This window comes from Ostrea edulis, chromosome 9 (assembly GCF_947568905.1).
Source record: "Ostrea edulis chromosome 9, xbOstEdul1.1, whole genome shotgun sequence".
In the NCBI taxonomy this organism is placed as follows: domain Eukaryota; kingdom Metazoa; phylum Mollusca; class Bivalvia; order Ostreida; family Ostreidae; genus Ostrea; species Ostrea edulis.
The window spans coordinates 70992999-71004139 of NC_079172.1; the positions used below are offsets into that span (position 1 = coordinate 70992999).

An 11141-nucleotide genomic window follows, 5' to 3' on the forward strand; every position below is an offset into this window, starting at 1 on the left:
GTCGGCCGTGTCGTCAGCAAAAGCGCTATACCTCTTTAAAACAAGTAATCACAGGTTACCCATTGAGACACGCAGATGGAGTGGTGTGCCCAGAAACCAGATAATTTGTAATTTATGTGAAAATGAGGTTGGGATGAGTTTCACTGTATCATGACTTATTCAGCTCTAAGGGATAGCCATAAAATGCTTTAACTTGTTTTCTTGTCAAAAGTTATCTATTATGATTAATCTTTCCAAATTCATAAATATAATTCATAAGAGAGTTACCCTTCCAGGTTAAAAATTATAAACTGTACACTCTTCCATGCATTGCATCAACTGAATTATTTGTTTAACATTGTGTATATATGTATATATTCTCGATGTTGTTTTGTGCAATATGAGAATAAATTGCATTGAATACATAATTTCTATTCTCCAGATCAACAAGGCTGCAGGGCCAGATAAATGTTAAAGGCTGCAATCTTTCATGTTTCAACCCCTTTGTGTTTTCTGTTTAATCGGCCGGTCTTTAAAAGAACGCGAATTTCCAATCAATTCTTTATTCTCCTTACCAAGAGTACAAAGATATTGGGAAAATACATATAAGTATTCATTCAAATATACAATATGATGTGTTCACAATATATACATGTTTACAAACTGTAGCAATATAAACAAAGTCAGTATAGAGGGGACAGAGTATGATAAATAGCTTTTAAGAATTTACTCACTTTTCTTAACGTGACAATATTGTCAGAATTAAAAATAGATTTTGTTGTTAATACATTTGGTGGCGACCATTTTCTCTATTTAATACATTGATTTAATTCTAGCAAATCTACATTTAAACAAATAATGGTATTCATCATCAATGTCATTGTCATTACACATGGTACATTTTCTTTGGTATCTTTCTATGCCGTACCATCTGCCAACTTCAATAGGTAATCGATTATATACGAGATTTACACAAAGCTAGTCTGTCAGACGGATCAAGTATATCAAGCTATTTTACAAAACAAACATTTTCGTTTTATTAATATACGATAGAAAAATCCTTTAGATGAATTAAATCCATTAATATACCATATTTGTGTAAACTGGTCACATATTCGTTGCTTAATATAGTATGTTTGAACCATTCAAAAGTAAAACCTCCATTCGAACCCCACATATTACCGAAACCTAGATTGTTTAGATTTTTTCTCACATAAACCATCCACTCAGAAAAGCAAGAATCTTGTGTGAATTTGCATTTACAAAATGCGTACATAATATTTGAAAATTTATTATCTCTTGCAAAAGCAACCTTGCGCCAATAATTGAGGATCCTTGATTGTACATCAACATAAAGTGGATATGCTCCCAATTCACCATATATCATATAACTTGATGTGGAACGTTTTAAATTCAATAATAATCTGCAAAACTTTAAATGAACTCTTTCTAAACATTCATAATTACCAGTACCCCAAACTCCACACCCATACAATAAGATCGGCTTTACAATGCTACAATAAAGACCGTACTGACAGCTTACCGATAGTTTATGTAATCTTCCCTTCTTTAAAATCTCATTAAACAGCCTTTAATCCTTTTTCTGCATTCTCTAAATAGTGCTTACTATTGAAAATTACTCCTAGATACAAAAATTCATCAACTACCTCTACATCATAGGAATCATATTTGAAATCATAATTTTGTAGCCTTCCTTTTGAAAATACAACAACTTTTGTATTTTCAGCATTTACCTTTAGTTTTCATATTATGTTACAATACTCAGTAAAATATTTAGAATTGTTTGTAATCCCTCATGAGTCTCCGAAATCAGCACTGTATCATCCGCGTATAACAGAATAAAAAGTTTGAAATAAATGCCCTATGTATCTCTAACATCATTACGTAAGTTTTTTAAACCTGTGACATTATTCATTACGAAACATTCACTGCATGAAAATTTGCATTTAATTCAAAATTATATTCCAGTTATTACCCAATTAAATGTCACATTTAAACGTATAATACAGATTTAATACAACATTATACTTAATATTTAATTGGAATTTCCTTAGGGATAAAATGTTTTGTAAACTCCGAAATTTAATGAAAATTATACTTCAATTTTATATCAATTATATATCACATAAACAATCGTTTTATACTTCAAGTTTACGATTTTATGTGGAATTTCACGTATAATCCACTCATTTTATTTCAGTTTCTCATGACGATTAATCTGGTTATACTCCAAGTTTACGATTTTATGTGGAATTTCACGTATAATCCACTCATTTTATTTCAGTTTTTCATGACTATTAATCTGGTTATACTCCAAGTTTACGATTTTATTTGGAATTTCACGTATAATCCACTCATTTTATTTCAGTTTTTCATGACAATTAATCTGGGTATACTCCAAGTTTACGATTTTATGTGGAATTTCACGTATAATCCACTCATTTTATTTCAGTTTTTCATGACTATTAATCTGGTTATACTCCAAGTTTACGATTTTATGTGGAATTTCACGTATAATCCACTCATTTTATTTCAGTTTTTCATGACTATTAATCTGGTTATACTCCAAGTTTACGATTTTATGTGGAATTTCACGTATAATCCACTCATTTTATTTCAGTTTCTCATGACGATTAATCTGGTTATACTCCAAGTTTACGATTTTATGTGGAATTTCACGTATAATCCACTCATTTTATTTCAGTTTTTCATGACTATTAATCTGGTTATACTCCAAGTTTACGATTTTATGTGGAATTTCACGTATAATCCACTCATTTTATTTCAGTTTTTCATGACAATTAATCTGGTTATACTCCAAGTTTACAATTTTATTTGGAATTTCACGTATAATCCACTCATTTTATTTCATTTATACGAGGTGCTAAGGTAGCATTACATGTAATTTTACGTGAAGATCCAAATCTAGTCCATAGCATGCAACAGCAATAAATCTCAACCGAAATACACGGGGTTTCACATTCATTTGTACATGACCAATATATAAAACTAAAAATTGCTATACAATTTCAATGTACCTTTAATTGGAAAACAACACAAGAAATCTTAAAACACAATTTATATTTATGGTAGCCATATGGCATGTAGCATTTTTATTTACAAAGTAACACATCCACACATATAAACAGGCATACACACACACACACACACACACACACACACACACACACATATATATATATATATATATATATATATATATATATAAACATGTTTATCCAAATTGGTTTTTTTTTAAAATCAGTGTCCGGTATAAAATATTAAAAGAAATAAAATAAACAGTACACAAAGTTAAAATTTTAACGCAAGCGCTTTCATTTCATAATCTTCAGGTGTTATATTTTAAAATAGTTTTGAAAAATTTCAAATTTTGAAAATTTGCAAAATGAAGAAATAAAAAGTTTTACAAAACCTTTTGACATTAAAATGACAGCTATTATTACTTCAATGAGCAAACACCCATTCATGCCCCGGTTCAATCTGGGCCGGTTTCTGCCTTGCTGAGGGAATGTCACCTTTAATTTGCTTCATCATTTGTCTGCGCGAACGCTTAGACATAGACCTGTCATATTTGCAATCAAGATCATCCAATATTTTCACATATTCCTCTGATCTCCAAAGAAAAGGTTTGGTTTTTAAAAAACTTTCATCGTTGGTGTTGTGCTTATCCTCTGATGACATATATGACAGCACCAGAGCATCACCGACACGTCTCTTCTTGGCCTCATCCCAACCAGTTTTTTTTTTCTACCATGGACTTTCTCCACTGCAATTTCTGCAAACATAATTTGGAATATCTAAACAACCTAATCAGGAATATCTGAACAACATAATCAGGATTATATATAAACAACATTGCTTTTTCATTTTTTAAGGTAGCTCACTACACTAAAGCTTATACTCTTTATGACACTACGTTGAAATAATTGTTTTGAAAATCATATTTTTATCCAAATTTGCATATTTTCTGCCTTTTTTGGTATATATACTTATTATATATCATCATATCTTTTATGATTAAATCAATTCGTACTGATTTAAGAAAACATTTCTTGGTGTAATGAGCCACCTTAAACATGCATATCATTAACGATTCTTGAAAATTCACAAGACTACTATGTAAATTCGTGCCCTCTTCCTCCTGCTGTAGTGGAGCATTTTGGTTTTGTGCTGCTCCACTTTGCCTGTTTTTTCTTTATGTTCTCTCTGTGTCATTGATTCGAAATATCTGGCAATTGCAGCTACAAGAATAGAACATATACATTTATGTGTCTATATATCTATCTTAAAGGATTTATATACCAAAAACATTCTTGTTCCAATGGTGTCAGATCTATCAAGATAATGTGAGGTCAATATAAAGCACAAGAAGGATCAATGACACAACATTGATTGAGTTTTGGTCATTCTTGTACTTTATATTGCACACACATTACTCAACATATTGCTCATTCAGAGTTTTAAATTTTTTCTTTCTTTCTTTTAAAGTTGCAGTTGTTCTTGTTTACTTTTTAACAATCATCCTTCAGAATGAAAAAGTGAAGATAACAAATGGTGATCAATCTCATAATAAGTCATTAAATTGTTTTAATTAAAAACAGGTCATGTACGTACAGAGCATCCCAGTTGATCTAAGTTAGGAAGGCAGTATGCTAATGCATTCAATAAATTCAATATAACTTACTTTGTAATAATCCTTCCTGGACTTGAGGATAGAGCCCTTTTACAAACTGCTTTACAGACTGTGTGGTGGCCTTGTTCACTTCAGAAGATGCTTTAAAATTGGAAAAACTAGATGAATCTTGCAATGTCTCAAAGGTATAATTTCAAGCTTATTAAACAAAGTTTTTGAAATAAAAAAAAATTCACTGGTCAAGTGGACCGCTGAGTTGATGGAATTTTCAAGTCTTAACAAACATTTACCAGTCAGTATGTGTTTGTTACTTGAATGAAAAAAAAAACCCAACAAACAAACGAAATGAAACTTACATTAACGTGTAAAGAGAATTCCGAACGCAAAATGTGAAATTCAGATTCCTCCCGCGCACCCCCCCCCCCCCCTAAGATACGTAAGCGCATTTCCAATTTTTATTTTATTGAAAAATCGATAACATTGGCAACCTCTGAATGGATGAGCGCTGGCCTGAGAACCATAAATACAATTTTATGTGGTCTTACATGTAAAATAGTACAAGTTTTCTCAATAATCTTATATTTAAAGTAGCTCCTTCCTCGTGTGACGTCATAGACTGTTCCAACATCTACATCAAATTGAACTCTGTGCATGATAGAAATATATTGTTTATAGAAATTTTATATTTTCCATAAAATCAATTATCTACAATAGAAAATGTTGTAAAGGGCAATAACTCCTATACTGATATTTTGCCTACTGCATATCTATATTTATATGACCCCCCCCCCCCCCCACACACACAGATATCCACAATCAATTGATACATATTTATAAAGGCTAAGCAGCAGTGTTTTGAAATGGTTAACATTAAAAAAGTGTCATTTTATCAAGTTTTATTTTTATTATTCTGTTTAAAGAAAATGTGCCATTTTCCGATGTTGACATGTACCTCCATTTCTGTCTGATATCTTTAAAAGATGACAACAAACGCATTTTCTTTTGGTTATTGATCAAACTAAACTATATTTTAGTGGAATTTAATAGCTTTTTCATTTCAAACCATTATATGCTTGTAAGTCACAAGAGGGTGGAGCTCTACAAGTACCTTAATTGGAAAATTAATCAAACTGAATTAAAATTACATACTTTAGTTTATTGTCTTCAAGCTTAGTTTGCCATCTGACAGCACCATCCTCGTCCACAAGCTGTTTGTATGCATCATGAACTGCTGTCTGCATAATAAAGAATATTACAACATACAGTGAGGAATAGTTTGGTGTTTCTGAATCATGAGACAAAACAACAAATTGTTTAGCATATTGAATATGCTGACAAATCAGTCAATAATGAGGATATAAATTGGTTCCTGGTAGATTGCATGTACTAGCATAGTAATCTGAGGATTTTGAGTTGAATTTCCAAGTTGCGATTTCACCTTTCTGCACCATTTGACCTAATTCTGTGATATCATTCAAGTCCTACGAAAACTCAGTTTTCAAGGGGGTAATAAGGAAATAATGCATGGAAAAAGAACAACTTTGAAGTAGTTGATAACGAATTTACCCTTTTCTGATGGCTAAATTATCATGGAATTACAAAACTTCATAATTAACACAGTTATTGTATGAATTCATAACACATACTCTAATTTTGGAGGAACATAAAGTTTTTGTTGTTCCTCTCTCCTAGTTCCTGTTTTATTGACTGCAAGTTCTTCCCACATTGATTTTAAGTCATCTTGAAGTTTGTCCATTTTCTTGTCCAGTTTGATTAAATACTGCATAATAGCCTATAATAATAATAAAAAAAAAAGAATTCAAAGAATATGCACATTATTGTACGGTTAGAATTTCCTCATTCACTATATAAAACCTTTCTATGGAATTTGTCCTTGAAATATTTGTAAACAAACAAGGTTCAGTCTCATTTTGTACTAGGCATTGCAATTGGTGTACTTTTATTCTGAAAACAAAGTCTGTTAAGTCATCCTGAACAAAAAGTCTAAAGGACAGTTCATTTACCAGATGAAGGTAATTACAGTTCACTATTAATATGCAACAGAATGGGAGAAATGCAACAGACCAGGCCGGTATTTAAACCCAGACCCTCTGTATCTCTAGTCAGATGCTCTACCAATTGGGGTATCAGCCATCAGCAATCGAACCCCGGTCTGACCACCTTACATAATAACATATATTGTTATGATTCCAGTTAAATAAAATGTTGGTTCCCCTTGTATTACATGCATGTTATTATTTATCAAAATCTTGTTCAAAAGGATGTTTGTAATTAAGAAGTGACAGAGGGAGGAAATCAACCTTTTGATTTAATTTACCTAGAGTATCACTTACTCTCATTGACTGAGAGTTCTACACTAATCAAATGTTTCCTAAAATCCCTAACAATTAAATGAATTGTATAATATTAACAGAATATTTAGTTTTTCACAATCTGGATGGGGGAAAAGTGGATTATTTTCTAATTCATATTTCAACATACCTCTTCACCTGGGGAGAGATTTGATTTTTGTCCAGTCTGGTATGATGTATCCATCTCAAAGGACGACATTCTTGGAAGCTGGAGGATATAATTATATGAATCACTTAGTATGCAATGCATATTAAAATTTCTGAATTTTGCAAATCCAGGCTAAGGAGGGGGGATACATCTCCCTCCAATAGAAACCTAGCTACATAAAGGCAAAAGTATTTAAGGTAGCTCCAAAAAGTTAATATTATTCTCTATAATTTATCAATAAATTATCTATTTCTAAAAAAAGTGTTGTCAGTGCCAATAACTCCTGTGCTAATATCTATTGACTTCCCTGATCCACAATGTATATATATCAATTTAAGTATATTTATAAAGACGGTTTTTCTAAACTATTGACAGTATAATTTTGTCATTTATACAGTTTTCATGTATTTTTATGATGCTGTTTAATGAAAATGTAATATTTTCTGATTTTGATATGTATACATCTACATGTAATTAAACAGTTAACTGAATGCACCAATGACCATATATTAGTGGAAATTAATACAATTTTTCCAGAGAAGGGTGGAGCTACTTTAAACAGTTAAAGGTAATATTGATGCCAAATTATAAAATTGTGTAGGTACATTGTATGTACAATAACGTTGAATATTTTCATTCTAATTCTTTAAAAACTTAGGAGGATTATTACCCGTTACTGGACCACTCTTCCCACTATAATATTTTTAGGGGCCGACTTTAACATTATGTAAGATTATTGGTCTGGCGCTTCTTTTCATGCCCCCCCCCCCTTGAGCGAGAGGAAATATGGATAAACATTACATAGATCTAAGTACATGTATTTACCGAACTGCTAGGTGTGTGTCTCGTGGAGGTTTTTGGTGTTGATGTGAAAACACAACATGAGGATTTCTTCCTGGAGTGTTTGTTCTTTATATTGGAGTGTCTGGATCTCTTCGAGGTACTTGGTACGTCTGAATCATTTAGGGAAGAGTCGTCACTGTACTCTTCATCTGGATGGTAACTTTCCTCCGAGTGAACTAGGGAGGCATTTTCATAATCGGAAAACATCGTGGTAATATATACTTTGAGATTCTGAGAGCTCTGGCAGCGCGGGATGAAAAGAATGGGCTATCCCCAGGACATGCATTCACCGCTGACCACCTTATATCAGATTGACCTATACCAGCATACACAATGTTGTAAAGTGTTACTAATAATGCAAGTCAGTGTGTTGATTATTATGAGCGGAATCAATTTGATTAACTTAGTTCTGAAGTATGAATGACACCCCAATATCTACAATTATGGGAAATGATCTACATTTGTATAAGTGCATAAAGGTCTTGATAATAGTACATTATTATGGCTTCTCTTTAAATTAAATCCTTGAGATTGTTTTTTTTTTGGGGGGGGGGTGGTGGTGGTGGTGTTGGCTATCAAACGAGTCACTTTTTTTCTCTACATCTATCAAGGGCTTCCCGTAGAAAGTAAATCTAGTTGATGTTTGTTTTTATTTGTTATTTATATATTTTTTGCTGTGGAGATTGTCGCACCTGAGATTGGGAGTAATGTCATTTTTTTTTTAGAAGTGTATTTTTTATTTCTACATTTAAGGATAATTAGGAAAACAAAAAGAAAAACTGGGGTCGAAATTCTTGTTATTAACCTACAGTGTTCTAAACATGACCTTTTTGCACGTAAAATTAACTCAAGATTTATTCAATTAAACTTTTAAAATGTGTCTGTTGGTGTCAACACAAACCAATCATTACATTTAAACAAATACACAATCATGTCTTCTAACAATACAGATGAAAACGTTCAACACAAGTAATGGACACAGATTATGACCTGTTTGCACTTGACAAGCGAAACACTGCATGATATCAAAATTGATACTTTAAAAGCATATCTGAGGAGAAATGTCAATTCCAAAATTTCACGTAATTTTCAAGGTCTTGTCTTATTTAGAATGGAGCTAAAAATAGTGGGGATTAAAGATAAAAATTTTGAATCATTGCTGAATCTGTATACAAAATTTAGAGTAAATTAATTTGAACTTTTTTATAATTGGTGTTCTGTTTAGAAAATATATCAACTAAATTTATTAAATTACAACATTTGAACTAGTTACAAGTCTCAACTACTTGTATCATGAATTATAAACCTGAAATACACGTATAGGATATAAAACTACACGTATAGGATATAAAAATACACGTATAGGATATAAAAATACACGTATAGGATATAAAACTACACGTATAGGATATAAAACTACACGTATAGGATATAAAACTACACGTATATGATATAAAAATACACGTATAGGGTATTAAAATACACGTATAGGGTATAAAAATACACGTATAGGGTATAAAAATACACGTATAGGGTATTAAAATACACGTATATGGTATAAAAATACACGTATATGATATAAAAATACACGTATAGGATATAAAACTACACGTATAGGATATAAAACTACACGTATAGGATATAAAAATACACGTATAGGGTATTAAAATACACGTATAGGGTATAAAAATACACGTATAGGGTATAAAACTACACGTATATGATATAAAACTACACGTATAGGATATAAAACTACACGTATAGGATATAAAACTACACGTATAGGATATAAAAATACACGTATAGGATATAAAAATACACGTATAGGGTATTAAAATACACGTATAGGGTATAAAAATACACGTATAGGATATAAAAATACACGTATAGGGTATAAAAATAGGATATTGGATGAAACAAAAACTGTAATATCATACAGATTTAGATCTTTTTGATTCATCAATCCTTCTGCCACAAAATACAGTCCCCGCCAAACCCTTTCAAAATTTGAATTGACACAATTTTTTTCTTCAACTGGATAGTGTTCAGCAATAGATGTGTAATATGTTTGCACCAATGGGATCAGTATTGAACCCCTAAACACTTACTTGTGGCATCGTGTGCAGTTGTGCTCATAAGCCCAAGAGCTAACTTCCTTAAGAATGATATATCAGAATTTTTATTGTTTTTGCTTTCCTATATCGATATCCGTTTTGTATAAATTCATTTGAGCGGATAAAAAGTTTGATTTTTCGTCGCTGCTTTAGCTATTGCATTCCCCCGATTTAAATTAATTGGCAGCAACGAAAACATTTAAATTCACGTATGTTCATGAAGAGTATCTTTAAAATCATTTATGAAGTTTTCAAAAATTCTGACAAAAAATTACCCAAATGCGACCTTCTAAAAAATAGAAAAATTAGGTTATTTGAATTTTTCAGCCACGCACGCACGCACGCACGCACGCACGCACGCACACACACACACACACACACACACACACATACACACACACACACACACACACACACACACACACACACACACACACACACACACATATATATAAATTTTGTACAAATATATACAAGAACTATTCATTCAGGATAAATAAAACCGAAATAAATATTTCATGTGGTTGAATACGACCTTGTATAGATAGAGTGACGTACGAGTGCAGTGCAATATGTAGGTTAATTAAACAGGAATATCGTGTATTGTTAATCTATGTCGGTGAATGGTTTTTTCCACTTTCACGAGTTATTGTTAAAATGGTTTGTTTACAACCGTTTACTACGTAGCATTGAGTTATGAAAGAATTTCAAAAAACAAAGATTAGGTTAGACTCTTTAATCATAAGCACCCAAAGAAATTCTTGTAACCAGACTGCTAATTGATAAGCTTTAATTGTTGAAACACACAAATAGGTAACTTCATTATATCAGACAAAACACATAAAATTTACCTACTCACCAACCGAGGGAAGCGACGAAGGAACATATCCTTCTAATGAGAATCGGCATATATATTACACACAGATTTATATATATATATATATATATATATATATATATGAAATCATCCATTGGGGCGACCTGTCCCTCCTTCAGGATTCAGGAAGATA

At 31.6% G+C, this 11141-nt stretch overlaps 1 pseudogene; it reads right to left on the bottom strand.

Moving 5' to 3' along the window:
- Positions 1 to 3264: 3264 nt before the first annotated feature.
- Positions 3265 to 6490, bottom strand: LOC130046373 (uncharacterized; annotated as a pseudogene).
- Between the last annotated feature and the right edge of the window lie 4651 nt (positions 6491 to 11141).